Source organism: Zonotrichia albicollis, chromosome 10 (genome assembly GCF_047830755.1).
Source record: "Zonotrichia albicollis isolate bZonAlb1 chromosome 10, bZonAlb1.hap1, whole genome shotgun sequence".
Classification (NCBI taxonomy): Eukaryota; Metazoa; Chordata; class Aves; order Passeriformes; family Passerellidae; genus Zonotrichia; species Zonotrichia albicollis.
In genome coordinates this window covers 23669338-23683933 of record NC_133828.1, presented here as the reverse complement: position 1 = coordinate 23683933, position 14596 = coordinate 23669338, and the positions used below count along the sequence as shown (strand labels likewise).

At 38.5% G+C, this 14596-nt stretch overlaps 1 protein-coding gene across 11 annotated transcripts in view; it reads right to left on the bottom strand.

Moving 5' to 3' along the window:
- The window catches only part of ZNF385B (zinc finger protein 385B), a 151558-nt gene that overhangs the window by 71694 nt on the left and 65268 nt on the right, over nt 1–14596 (bottom strand). Inside the window, exon 1 of one of the 11 annotated variants that reach the window (XM_074548370.1) lies at nt 1332–1803. The exons of the other annotated variants lie outside the window; for them this stretch is intronic. The gene's annotated coding sequence lies outside the window, so the exon portion shown is untranslated. Of the gene's footprint in view, nt 1–1331; nt 1804–14596 lie in introns of those variants that run through there. 11 annotated transcript variants of the gene reach the window in all.

The window sequence follows — 14596 nt, the reverse complement described above, 5'->3', positions numbered from 1 at the left end:
ACTGGAGAAAGTGGCACTCAAATTCAGCTATTTCAAGATTACAAAAGGTGTCTTGGTACACACTGCACGGACAACGTGCATACACACATATTAAGAGGCAGAATTCCCACAATGAATCCTGAACCAGCAGTTCACATAGATTTCTCAAATATCAGGCAAAAATTACTCAAAATAATAGAGTTTTATTTTCATTAACTTAACACATCTGTCACTACTTTTTCTTAAGAATGGATTTCCTTATTTAGCATGCCTCTTCATAAAAACTACTATAATTCCTATTCTCCTTGCTTTAACATCAATCATCCTTTTAAAATTTTTTTTTCTCTCATACTTGGTTTCCAGCACTAGTCTCAGCAGCGTTCAGTCTGACTTTCTCATGGCTTTTTCCCCCTGAATTTTTTTCAATTTTACATGTCAGTAAAAGTTCCAAATCCAACACCATGAGATTAAGATAATAAACTGATGATAATAAAATAAAAAGGGGTTGGGGTGGGATTATTTTTAAGAAAAGCATTGCCTTTTTTAGCATATTTCCTTTTTCAGATCAACACTGAAGTTAGATGAGAACTTCAACTTTTACTGCCTTTAGGACCTGACTCTACTTTTGTAAAGCAGCTCTTGTTCTCTGTTCCATCAAGAAACCGAGAAGAAAGTGTGAGCTGCTCTCCAGGTGGCATATATTGTTCATACAAGGAGCTCTTCCCTTTCCATGCAATTCATTCCATCAGGGAAGAAAAACCACAGTTTTGAATTTTAAAGCAGGATCTCATGTATAATTTATAAAAAAGACCAATTGCATCAACCTTACTTTTTCTGGTCTATTTTCTGCTTCAAAGTGTCCCATGCTGCTATACTTGAGCCATAGGTGCAGTATCAATTACTGGCTGTAAGTGACCCTGCACCGGCATCCATTTTGTTGCTATCAACAATCCCTTGAACATTACAGATTTTTGGCTGGCAACATCACCTACTGCTTTGTTGTTACTGCTTAAAGTTGCCATAGAGACAAAAGAACAGCTGAATAGCAATCTTAATTCTCAAGAAATGGTTACTCTTTGGTAATAGGATGCTACTTGCCAGTACAGAGTCCAAGGTTCTAATGGAATTTATTTGCAACAGTGAGTTTGGAGTCAGAGCCTTGCTCAAAGAAAAAACAGAAAACAAGGCAAAGACAAAAGAGCCTTGTGTTTCCTCCTGCTCACTGTAGTTCTGCTGCTACTGAAGAGGCAAAGGAGACTGTCTCCCTGCTGTGGCACAAGATAAACACAGCAGATGATGACTCCAGCCCCATACCCTGAAGGATAAAACAGTCACTGCACAAAGACCCTTACCTTATTCTCTCTTCTTACATATATATTTTCTCTTCTTATGTCTCAAAATGGTAGGCAATAAAGAAGCTCCATGCTTCATCTTCCTCATCAAGTAAAGTGGTTCACTACCTCATGCAAAGTGCTTCTTCATCCACAGATACACAACACAATATAGGAAAAAAATTAAGGATTCCCTTCTTGAATTTTTTCCTCTAGCCACACAGATCTGCTTTCTCTCCAGTACAGCCCTTTCTGAACAGAGTATGTGCAGAAGCTCAGACTAACAGCTGAATCCCTCTGCTCACTGCTCCATTAACTCATATTACAGTATAACTTGCAACTGATGGGAATTGAGGGCACTCAGCCCTGGGATACTTGGCATCTTTCAGATTCCAGTCCTAGGTTTTGAAATCCTTCCATGTCCCCACAGCTCCTGAGTGGACAGAACGCATGGGATCAGAGTAAGCATTACCTTTTCTATCTTAAATCCTGTTGTTCAGAAATCAGAGAATTTCTAAAGAATTATAAACACCAGATTATCCCTGGTTTGGTACAAACAAAACACAATAAATCAGAACCTTGTCCTGCAAAGTCATCCCACAGACAGAGCAAGCAGCTGTCAGGAACAGCTGAAAGAATATTTTTCTCTTCAAGAGCCTTCACCTCACCCTCAACTTGACACTGCTGCCCTGCTCCCAACGTCTTAGTGGTGGCATGAACACAACACCAATTCCATGGGGTTGCTGCCTGATCTTCCTCCTGCAGCAGGAGCAGTTTTAGCCCCTCCATTTCCTGCCCCATGAGCAGATCCTGACTTATCTGTTCCTGTGCACAATAATAGTCAGGAGGAATATTCTAGCAAGACAAGTAGTAGGGGATAATGCAGAAGAGAAGAAGGGAAACTGAGATACAAGTGATTCTTCCTCCTCCTCCTCACCAGGCCTCCCTTCTGAAAGATTCCTGCACTCCCTTTCCCAGTCACTGAATTTTCTCATCCCCCTGCCTCTGCTCCCCACAGCCCTGACATCCCACTTGAGGCTCCTTTCACCTCTACCCTGGCCTCTTGTGAACCCTCAGCTTTCAACAGCCTGGCCTCTGTGCCAAAATACATTTTGTTGACACTTCAGAAAGAACACTTCACACTGACAATCACGAGCTTTTGCTCACAGTGGACAAAATCTGCTTTTACTAAAAAGCCTTGAATTGACTTTGGAGCTCACACAGGAGCAAAAATATTAAATGTTAATATATGAAAGGGCAGGCAGGCTATAACAGTGGAGGTCTGTTCCTCCAGCTTGGAAGTTTCCAGCTAAGTGAGAACATTCTAATGGTAAACTGAAATTAAGCTCACAGATTGAGTCTAGTTTTAAAAATTCTGATCTACAGAAAAGGTGCTTAATGTGGAAAAAAATCCTTTACAATTACTACTTTTTGGCTTTTTGAGAAAGTAATTTTCTGTCAGTTGAGGGAGAAAAAGATACAATGCAACATCTCAGACATCACTCATCTAGGGGCCAAGGGACAAGATGTAAATAATCACAACAACAAACAGAAGGAGTAGGAATATAAAAGCAACTTCATCAAAAAGAGGGCAAGACCATATTTTAAATGAGCTCCTCGCCCACTTTGCCTCAGCAGGTCCTGCTCTAGGCTTGCTCAAGCACACAGATTGCACATTTTAGGCAAATCACCTGGGCAGATGCCCAGTAAGAGAAGAGCTCCTTTCAAAAACACAAAGTGCTTTCCTCTGATGGAGGAGAGAGGCAGCAGCCCCCGTGACAGGGCTGCTGAGAGCACCCCTCAGGGTGCCCTCACAGGGCACCCACTGAGAGCATCCCTCAGGGTGCCCTCACAGGGCACCCACTGAGAGCATCCCTCAGGGGCAGCAGGAGGCTGGCCTGGCACCACCCCACCCACACAGCAGTGGCTGCCAGATTCTGAGCCTGAGCCACCGCCCAGCCCCAGCTATAGACAGGGAAATGCAGTCTGGCACATCACTGCTGACCCACTGCCAAGTCCAGCTCTACACCTCTCTGAAAAGGACAGCTAAAGGGAAAACACAGATATTAATAATAATAATCACAGAATTAACCAGGTTGGAAAAGACCTTTGACATCATTAAGTCCAAGCTATGACCAAACACCACCTTGTCAACTAAACCATGGCACTAAGTGCCACAGGCCATCATTTCATAAACACCTCCAGGGAAGGTGAGTACACCACCTCCCATGATGATGAAAATAATAATAAACCACAATGACATTTCTGATCCTTGTGCCCCCACAGTCAAGGCTGAATGGAAGGGAAAGAAGTCTGCACACCATAAAATGAGGTAAAACTCAAAGAGAAAAGGAAGCAAGTTGAGTGGAAGCCTCAGACTCTGTCCCAATGGCATTTTTATCAAACATGCTTGGAATTGCTCTCACCTTGGGAGCAAAAAAAACTTTGCTGAAACACAATTTAAAGAAATGCGCAATGGGACAGAAAAAGTTTCAGTTTAAAGCGATATATGGAAAGACTATTTTATAGGGGAAAGACTTTTGGAAAAGAATTTTCAATGAAAAAAAATTCCAGATAGAACTCAAGAAGAAACAAAGCAAGACACTGATAACACCAAAGACAAGTTGTACTTGAAGATTAACTTACATTCACAACATATGAGGCATAATGAAATGGTGCATGTTCAAAACTTAGTAGCTATTCACACAAAATTGTTGTGAGGTACACTGCACTAACATCTATGTGAAGCACAGCTTAATTTATTTAAGGAAAACTGAGAAAAAGCAGACATATAACCTCTTCAGACAAAGTATGAATCTTTCCTTCACATGACTGAAATTATTATAAACTCTTGACTTGCAGTGCTAGCAGTTTGCCGAGTATTTCAGCTCCTCTATTTCTATTTTTAAATACCATAAATAAAGAACAGTATCTGGATAAGCCAGGGGTGAAGGAGTAGTGCTCTCAGACTACATAAGAGCAGGGGGAGAACTGCATTTAAGACTAAACCCACAGATTATCCAGCAACTACTAGCAATAACCACTACAAGCAGAGATTTAACCACTGCCTTGCTGTATCAGCTAAGAAGTTCCCTGCTGCACTAGTCTGTGAAAAGGTGATTTCCTTGGTGGGAAGGCACAGGTGTGGGGAGCCTTTCCCTCAGCAAACCTGGCCGAGAGAAGCTGCAGTGCTGCCCTGGGCAGAGCATGGGAGAGCTGCCACAGCCACCGTGCGGTGCCCTTGCAATAGCTCAAGTTAAAAACCTTGCTGCCCTTCTGCCATGTCCAGCTTTCATCTCTTTTGATCCTTTTGGTGCAAACAAATATTCCAGATGCAATTTAATTGGAACTTGCATATTTTCTCAGAGGTCAGTGGCAGATACATCATTATTTATGTTCATATTTCCTTAGGGAATTAATCGTTAGGGTATCATGGTTTTAAAATTCTGATGAAAAGGCCTTCAAATTCCCCCTGGATTTGTATTCATAATTGACAGTATTACATAACTTTTAAGTACTGAATGACTCACAATTGGATACAAAATACTGACTTTGTAGAAACTTTGTTATGCTTCTTAGTATTTCTTACACTTTCTTTGCTCTGAGGGTCTAGGACTTCAATCCCTGATGTCTGGATTTACAAGAAGCAATTCCTCTTTTCCAAGTAGAAGCATTTCCTGTGTTTAATTTTAAAAAGCAAAGATAGTGCAGAGATCCCAATTTTTGTTACAATTGCATAACTACATCTCAAAGTACTTCTCAGGCAGCTGTAACAGAAGGATTTCCCAAATCTTACAACTCCAGCTAGGAGCAAATAAATCCAGAGGTTTGCAGACTCAGAATGTTAAATGTATCTGGATGAATCTTTCCTATTTAAACTAAGTATTAGAAAGTTTGAGTGTGTGTTCTGTGGTTAGTTTTTCTGTAATCAACTCACCCTCCCAGTTGACAAAAGCTGCTCATTCCTGTTAACTCAAAATGATACTCAGATCCTGGTAATGTATCTTTGGAACATTAAGACTATCACTAGCTCTTAAGTATCACACCACAGCATAGTATGTCTTTACATTTAATTTGATTAGAATCCTCTAGAAAAAAAAAAAGTTATTTACTTGGTTTTGTTTGCTTGTTTGTTCCATTATTATTAAGCTGTAATAGGACCCCATCCCGTTCATTATTTGATACTATTTCTTAATGGCCAAACTTGAACAGGGACTCAGAAAGTAAAATGATAGTGCTCCTAATATCCCACAGGCAGACTGCTAAAACAGTAAAGTGACACCATTTACAGCTGCTGGAACTAAGCATGTGGCTTAAAGGCCTCTCATGTAATGGAACCTGTTTCAAAGCACCACATAGGCACAGAGAATGCCACTAAAAGCAGCTCCAAGGCTGCTGCATGCAAAGGAACAGCAACGCCCAAAAGGCAGAATTCCCAGTGTCGCCTTTATGGTCCTGGTGACCAGCCACTAGCTTCACACTGTGGGGAAAGCACTGTTCAAAAAGTATCTGTGAGTTAGCCTGAAATAAACAATTTTTAACTAAATATTTTAATGAGGTTGACTGTTCAGTTCAACCAGACAACACCATTCCTACCCCTAATACCATTATTAATTTAAAAGGAAATTACTATCTGAACCCCTTGCTGGTCCACAAATGCTTGAGGCATAAATACTGTAAGCAAAGACTGTCCCTTAGTTTGATACACTGTGGCTTTAATTGGGAATGATGAGATGGAAGAAATGAATGGTATTTCAAAAGCTTAATATTGAGAAAACCAATATCTATAGCAATCTATTCAATAAAGCAAAAGGAAAGTGACCCATGGGAAAGGCAGGAAAATCAAATAGCTTAGGACTTTTAAAGGAAGATCAGAGAGTAATGAAATTACTCAGTGCAGCCTATTTTCATGTGTTTCAATATCAGTTTCACTTGTATTTCAATTGTATTTTTAATATTAAAACTTATAAAATGTATTTTAAATGTGATAATTACCATAATTTTAAAATTTAAAGAACACAGAACCACAGAGTAATTATGTAGTCTCTAACACTGCTCATCTTGAATTATATCCCTTACTATTGAGTATGCTCAGTGAAAAACTGATTAATTTTGTTCTACAGCTAGAATTCTACTTAATCAGGAATGTACATCACTCCCCATGGACGCCTTTGCACTCAAAATGCAAAACTAAAATGAAAATACACCCCCTTCTTTTTATGAATTTACTTATCTTCCATTTAAACTGGACAAAGACCAGTTTGGATTGCCGATCCTATTTCTATTCTCACACATGCTCTTGTCCATTAGATTAATTCCACTAGCCTTAGAGAAATCATGAGTAGAGAATAAACATTGAGCAAGCCAGGCATGGCACTTTGAGCAGAAGCACAAGCCCCGGTAGAATGTGACCAGCAGCACATGAAGCAATTGATGGGCAATGGAGATGGTGATCAGCTTTTTGTTTTAAAGTATCTCAGAAATACAACATACCCCTTTCAGAGGCCAGCTCTTCATCCCACTGCAGCAGGCAGCAAAGCTTCCAACAAAACTAGCATTACAAGATAAAAGTTTCAGGGTAAAGGACAACTGTCACAGGGAACCTTCTAAAACCTGATCATTCAGCTTTATAGCTCAGCAGATGCCATAAGCTATAAAAAGAATGGGAAAGAGAGATGGACACCCTACTCCCTCACCTCCTGGTATTCCCTACATCTTTTACTGGCTGAACAGCTACTCTTTCATTGCCATCAAAATCACATAAGCATATAAATACTTTTTCAGTAAACCATAGGACTGAGTCCATCCTTATTCCTCAATCTTTTCAGAAGCTTTAAACCTTTGAATTACTCTCTTTTCACGTGTTTTCTTGTTCTGCTGTGCTACTACCTGTCATTTCACAACGTTGGTGCTAAGTCTTCAAAGACCATTCCAGAACTACTTTTCAGACCGGTTATTGACATTTCTACTTCTTTCAGCTGGGCCACCACAACACAGCGACAGACTTTAATATGCGGTACCTCAAGTCACTAAAAAGCAGTTGGTAATATCAAAAAACTGGTTCATTTTTGCACTGGAAATAAAACCCATTAATCAACCTAATAGCAGGCCTGGAAGTATTGCCAAACTCTATTAAGAATTAGCTACCTTTTCAGAATTCTTCTAATTTGGTATGTACCCTGAAGTAAACCTAAAACTTCCTGAAGGGTAAACAAATAAACACAACCAAGAACCCACCACCACAACCTAAAAAGCCAAGGAATGTAGACATAAGTATATATTTCCTCATTCCTTTTAAAAAGTAATCACTAGATATTGCTGGATAAATATATAGAACTTTTTAAGGGAGAAGCTGATCTGTACCTGACTTATATGACAGCCACTTGCTGTAACTACTCCATTCTGCCCTTTAGTTTCATGAAGGTCTCCACTACATGGCAGCAAGAACTACTTTCCCAATAACCCTGTAGGGCTGTATTCCTAAGTAATCTTAAGCAACACAAAAGTAATTTATGTCTCTAGAGTCTGCAATACTTCTAATCCTATTTTTAAATGTATATATTACATATACAAGGATGTACTCTAACTCAGTTTATTTACAACAATGAACAAAGACTACTTTAAATTGAACACAACTATAGGACTATATGACAAGTTTAGCATTTTGGGGGGCAGTGTTTTTTGGGGGGTTTTAATACTCTCAGTTTAATAACTATCAATCATTCAAAATAGGGTATTCTACACGCTTAGAGCACCATTCCAAGCTGTTAAGCAGTATGGTGAAAGGAATGAATGTGTAATGTGGTGAAAGGTATAAATGAGCACTTCATTGAACAAGAAATACAGGTAACTAGGAGCAAGGTATAGGAGGACAATCTTGGGCGTTCTTTTGCATTGGACAGATGACTTAACATTTAATAGTGCATGTATTGCTGTACAGGAACAAAGGGGAAGAGTTCCAAAATCAATTTTCTTTCCTCCATTCTGAAAGTTCTGCATTTCTTCAGGCTGCCCATAAGAATCTACAAAGGACAACCTGATTGTATACTTATCAACTTCATTTTAGCACAGCATCACCAAGGGCATGCATTTTAGTTACTGTGTAAATACTTGCTAGAAGCAGAGGAAAATAAAAATCATTCAGAAGTAGTAGCTTAGCTACTACATGAAACTCTCTCTTTTTATACAATTACTGCACAAGCACAGCCATAAAAGGAAGGTGCTAAAAAAGAATGCAATGCAAATGAAGTTCAGCACGGACATGAAGATCCAGCATGGCCAGCAGGTGGGTTTTGAAAAAAACATACAGGAAGTACTTTGTGTTAATCATAGTGAGATGCTTCATCCCTTGTGGATAACTGCACTTATCGCTATCATACCAGTCTCTAACCCTTCAAGTGAAGGGATCTGCTTTAACAGAAAACAATGGACATGGGTTTGGATTTATGCCTCAAAGGTGTATGTAAAAGTTCTTTGGGGTACACTACACTTGGAAACATGGAAGACTGAGGTACATTTCTCTTTGGTAATAGCTGTTAATGAAATGACCTAATAAAACAGATTACAACCACAGACTACAAAATCAAATTTAGTTTCATAGTATAGGCTAAACCTCACTCTCTGGTTTGTATTACTGCAAAAGCAAGGCGTAACTAGGAGCTTTGCACATTACTTTTTATTGCAAGACCGTATTTCTCAGTAACTAATGTAAATCTATTAGCTGAAGTTTTCCTTGCCTAGTTTAAATTTGTTATTGCTTTAAACTTCAAGTTATTTCTGAGAACAGTTATTATGAGTAACTTGAGTGCATATAAGCTTGAACAAATTAAAACTGATAGATATTACCTGATTAAGATTATCTGAAGCTGCCCACTGCAATGGATTCTTAAAATGTTGAGGGAATTTCTCATATATTCAATGACTTTGGTACATGAAAGAATTTCCTAAGCCTGTCCACCTAATCATTGGTTTATTGATGTACCTTCTGAAGTGTTGAAAATCATCTTTCCCTCTCCTCACCTTTGCCTCAGAGAGATTTCAGCAACCTCCCAGAAACTCTGAGCAGCCTCTGAAAGGAGCATGTGACTTCTAAAGCTGATGGCATAGCCAGCACCTTCACGTACCTGGTCCCTACAACCACTGCAGCAGAGGAAAACACCACCAGGGTAGGAGAGCAAAATGTCCATCCTGAAACCCAAGAAACTTAGCTCGGCCCCAATATCCCAGTTTCCTGCTCTCATTCCAATGGACAGTTTTTTTCCAGGAGATTGAGGACAGACAGGTTTTTCTCTAAACCATTCTCTGCAGGTAGCAAATGTGACTAGCAATTGTTCCCACCCACTGAACTTGAGGAAAAACAATATTTTCTGAGTTCTCACAGGAAGGATAATGAAAACAAAAGACATGTTTAGCTTCCTTTCACAGGTTCCTGGATTCAGCAACTTTTTGCTTGAACTGAAAATTGCCAACTTTTATTGTGAGTTTATCTACAAGCCTAATGTTATGTGAATAACATTAGGCTTGTAAATCACAGAATAACAATAAATAAAAGTATACTGTCCCCTGTCCTTTCTTGTCCCCTTCTGGTTTGCACTGAAGTCAGCGCATTCTTGCACTTTTACCTTCCCTCCCACAGTGAGGACAAAAATCTCCCTAAAGGCACACAGTACAAACAAGTAAACATGATAGCAAAGAATTAGAGAAATATATAAGTTAATCATACATAGAAAAACTCTTTTTTTTTTAGCACAGCAAGCTGTATCAGGATCAGATTTTTCTTTAACTAATCTTCATTAGAGTCTCTCTAAAACACTACTGAAGGACCTGATCAGAAGAAAACTGTTCCAAATATAACATACTGAAAAACAACCACTTGTTTTAATTGCACAACTCCAAACCATGGCCAACAAGGTTCTGCAGAATTCAAGCCAAACCCATCCCCAAGCAAACAGGTCTAGCTAAAAGTGAGTTGTTGTTCAGAGGGATCCTACCTTCTCTTACCAGTTAAACCAACATTTGTAGGAGAGAGTGCTGCTTGTCTCCATGTTCTTTACTCTATTGATTGTTGTGTAAATATTAGGCTTCCTGCTTGTGGAGAAACTACTGCAAAGTTTCTTTCATTTCTGTTTGCACCTTTCAAACTTGTGCATGTTTTAGAACAAGGAAGTTTATGTAATGTTCCTGAGAAAGTGCAGTACATCATGGCTCATTTTCATTCAGGTATGAATACATGACACAGATGAATTCACAAAACACTCCTTTCATCTGAAATTTAAGTAGTAACCCTTTTTCTCCTGAAGGTTTAAGCAGTTTTACGTGATGAAATGACTCGACTTTTCTGTTTCTTTACAGCAGTGCTGGATTGAAACAGCTTTGGATGAATCTTTCCCGAATTTATTCAAATATGAATACACCATCAACCATAAGAATATTTGAATAAGTCATCCAAAAGATGTCAATGTTCTCTACAGCCACAGAATATAATTTTAAACTTTGCTCAAAGCATTTCAGTATTACAGCACATGAAAACATCTTCTCCCCAAAGGCCAAATTTTCAAGTACTGAACAAACCCAAATATTCTTCCACAAAATCAAGAAATCTGTATATGCATCTGGGATATTCATCTATCTAAACACAAACCTTTGACACAAATTTCATTTGCACACTCTTCATAACCACTGCTGCATTACTGAAATTCTGGCTTACCTATACATGTGGCTTCATCTTTCCTTTTTAAATTACTGTCTTTAGAGGATATCATTAGGAAAATGAGAGCAGACTACTTCTGTATGTATGGATTATCCTTCTTTACTCCCACAAGACCCCTCCCACATGTTCAGAGTCCTGTTCAAATTCTCCCTTTCCATGACCCTTCCTGACCCCCACTGCTGTCTCTTGTCCCTGTGACTCAGATCTGGTCCCTGCTTCCCCTCAACAGCAGGGTCAAATAGTTACTGGTTCCAGTATGGGTCAGACATTTGCCCCCAGTTGCCAGCACTTGTACTGCTCAGCTCTTGCCAAAATTTGTATCTATCTTATTTGGTACACAATTTTCCAAGTTTTATTGGGTTTTCCTTCTCAACAGATTCTTTCTGTCAGTGTAAGAGAGCTGAGTGTTCTGCGCAAAGTAATTTTGATGGGTTAAAACTGGAAATTTTTGGTTAGTTGGGTTTGGCTTGTTTGGGGGTTTGTTATTCATTGGGGTTTTCTTTTTGTTTTATTTTTGTTCAGTTGTTTGGGGTTTTTATCTACTTTCTGAATAGACAGAATTTTCTCCTTTACTTTAATCCCAGTCCAACTGTCCCCAAAGGCTTGACACCATTTTTTAGACTCTCACTTTTCTCTCTCAGCGGGCAAAGCATTTTTTGGCTTGCTACCTACTAGCCAAAGCTACAGGCAGATGATGCTTGGCCAGCATGGACTGTCCACTGCCTGGGTCTTGTCTCCCAGGAGACAGAAACAACCCAAGATTTTTGGGCTGTCTGCACTGCCCTGCAGAGTGGCCCTTTCTGATAAGCCGTGCTGGGAAGCCAAAGATAAATGAAAATCTAGACATTACCATGATAATGGTAGCACAGGGAAACTGTGTCTGGTGATGTTTAACAAAGCATCTTGAGGCTGAATGGAAGATGTGGATTGCTCCAATTTCTGAGAGAGTTAACGCATTTCCAAATAGAGATTGCTGAAATCAAGTAAATGAAAAACATGAACAACCAAATCACCAGATTTCTCTCAGCTTCTCTGTTAATTCTGCTGCAACACATATTTCTGTGCAACGCAGCAAATTACTGTTGTGACTGTATCTGAACATACAAAATGACAGAGAAGCAAAGCTCTAGAAAAACCAGACAGCAATTCCCCACAACAAAGAATCTAGCACCCAAGGTATAGAATTGTGATCAAACCAAACATAGAAACAATGTCACAGACACCTATATGAAGAGAAATGACAAGGGATAAGTGCCTATGAAGTAGAAATTGCTGAAATCTCATCAGCTCAACCAGATTAAGCTAAATTCTGCACTAATCTTAGATTCTGCCTCTCCAGACCTTTTTTCTTGTTTTTAGAAAGTTAAATAAGGTGACAGTAACAAAAAATTATGGTCCATGTTCATGCATCAGTTTAGGTAAAGAGAGAAATATTATGTAGTAGTTTTAAAAGCAATGGAATCCTATAAGATGCAATTTTGCAATTTAATACATACCAAGGATGAACATGCTTACACAGAACAAAAAGTAATTTAAACATTCAAATCACAGAAAATTAGTATTCTATTACTATTTATTTCAACAGATGAAAAACCTACCAATGCCATCCCTCCAGTCAAGGTTGCCTCGTATGAAAAAAATTAGATGTTTTTCTACAAGCTAATCATCTAACTATAAAAAGGACTTTGAAGATAGAAGAGAGAATTTATGGTTTTGACCTAAAAGGCATTCTAAGAGGAACTTTTTGTGAATCATGCACATTTTAACACTGCAGTTAAGAATTGCTGTATAATCTGCAACACATTAACAATTCAGAAACTTAATAAATTCAAGTTTTTAAAATACACATGAAGACATTTCCTATTTAAAATGCTGCTAATATTTGTGCTTATTAAAACTATTATATAAATAATATTAGTCAACAGATTTTAGAAGCATAATGATAAAAGAGAATTAAAGATATACAATAATTAAGCATTAATTTTTTTACAGTGAACCATCAGTGGGTTCACAAATAAGAAACATTTATTTTCATATTTAAGAAATACATTCTTCCAATTGACTGATTAAACAAAAAATTTCACTTAGTGCCTTCCTCCAAAAAAATGTCACGATTACCATCTAAGTGGGCAAAAAAGTCCAAATGCTGATTTTTGCATTTTTATTTCTTTGACGCAGTTTACCCAAAGATAAAAAGTATCTAAAAAAATAGATCACGGTCACTCACAGTGCTAAGACTTCCGAATTTGACTACTCTGTTCCTAAACAGCAGCAAATGAGCACAGCTTTCACTAATTGCTATTAAAAATAAATCAGCCAAACACTGCTGCTTCCATACAGCTGGAGCAAGCATACAGCACTCTATTATGCAGCTGCTTGAAAGACAGATTTCAGCCTCCACATGGAATTACTTACCCAGAAGCATGTTTCTCTTCTACAGTTAGTTCAGCAGAACAGAAAGTTGTGCACAATAGATCTAGCAAAAGAAATGTCCTCACTAGCTCCTTTTTGAGTTGGTGCAAGCCTTGAGCAGGGTGTGAACTTGTGCTGCTGAGAAATATGGCTTGCTCCACAAAGCTGCTGGGGCACTTTGCTTCACTCCCATTGGTGAATGATACCTCTCCAGGCTATGCACAAGTGATGCAAACAGGCAGCAGCTGGTACTACCTTAATTCAAGGCAACAAAACCATAAAAAAAGAGAAAGCAGTGAAATTCTGTAAAATTTTTAAAGTTAACATATTTCAGTATATCTGCCCTGCAACTGGTTTTAAACTAGTTACCCATCTTTACCCAAAAAGAAAAATTTTTACAGAACTAATACAGTGTGTCAAGGAAAATCTGCAGGGTACGTAAGTTTTGCAAAAGTAAATGTTTCATCTTTCCATAATGTTTAATTTCATTTCAGCTGAATTTGTCTTCTCTGATACAAAAAAACTTCTTTTAAAAAATACAAACAGGGAGCTGGTTTGGGACTTTTTATTTAGCTCAAAAGTCACCCACAAGACCAAATGGGACACACAAAAACATTCAGAATGCTGCTGCTACCATGGCAAGTACCTACTGCCCAGTAAAACTGACCACAGACTATTTGCCCAAAATTAAAATTAACTTTTGCTATGAAGAGAAAAAAACATTCCTCTTCATGTTAGAGAGGGAAAAGGCACACAGTCTCAAATTTGGGACCCAAATCACAAACAAAGAGGAACTTGTCTAATCTGCAGCCCCTCATTTTGGGATGTGCTGTGTCAGTACACCTCAGCTGGAGTCTGCACAGAACCTCTGACTCCCTCAAAAGAATTTTTCTAAGCACATCCTTGTAGGAATACTTGATAGAAAGAGTATTATTAAAAATAATTTTAAAATTAAAAAAAAAGACATCCAGCATCATTAGGAACAGATTTTTACCTGATGCAGTTTGCAGGTACGTCAGATAATTCCTCACAGAGAACTAAAGATTACACAAGAGATCTTGTATGTAATTCTTCCACTTTAGTGCACTATGTTAAATATATAAAGATTAAGTAAATCTTCTCATCTGTCTTTTGCTAAACTGAAGGAATGACAAGGGAGGTAAAA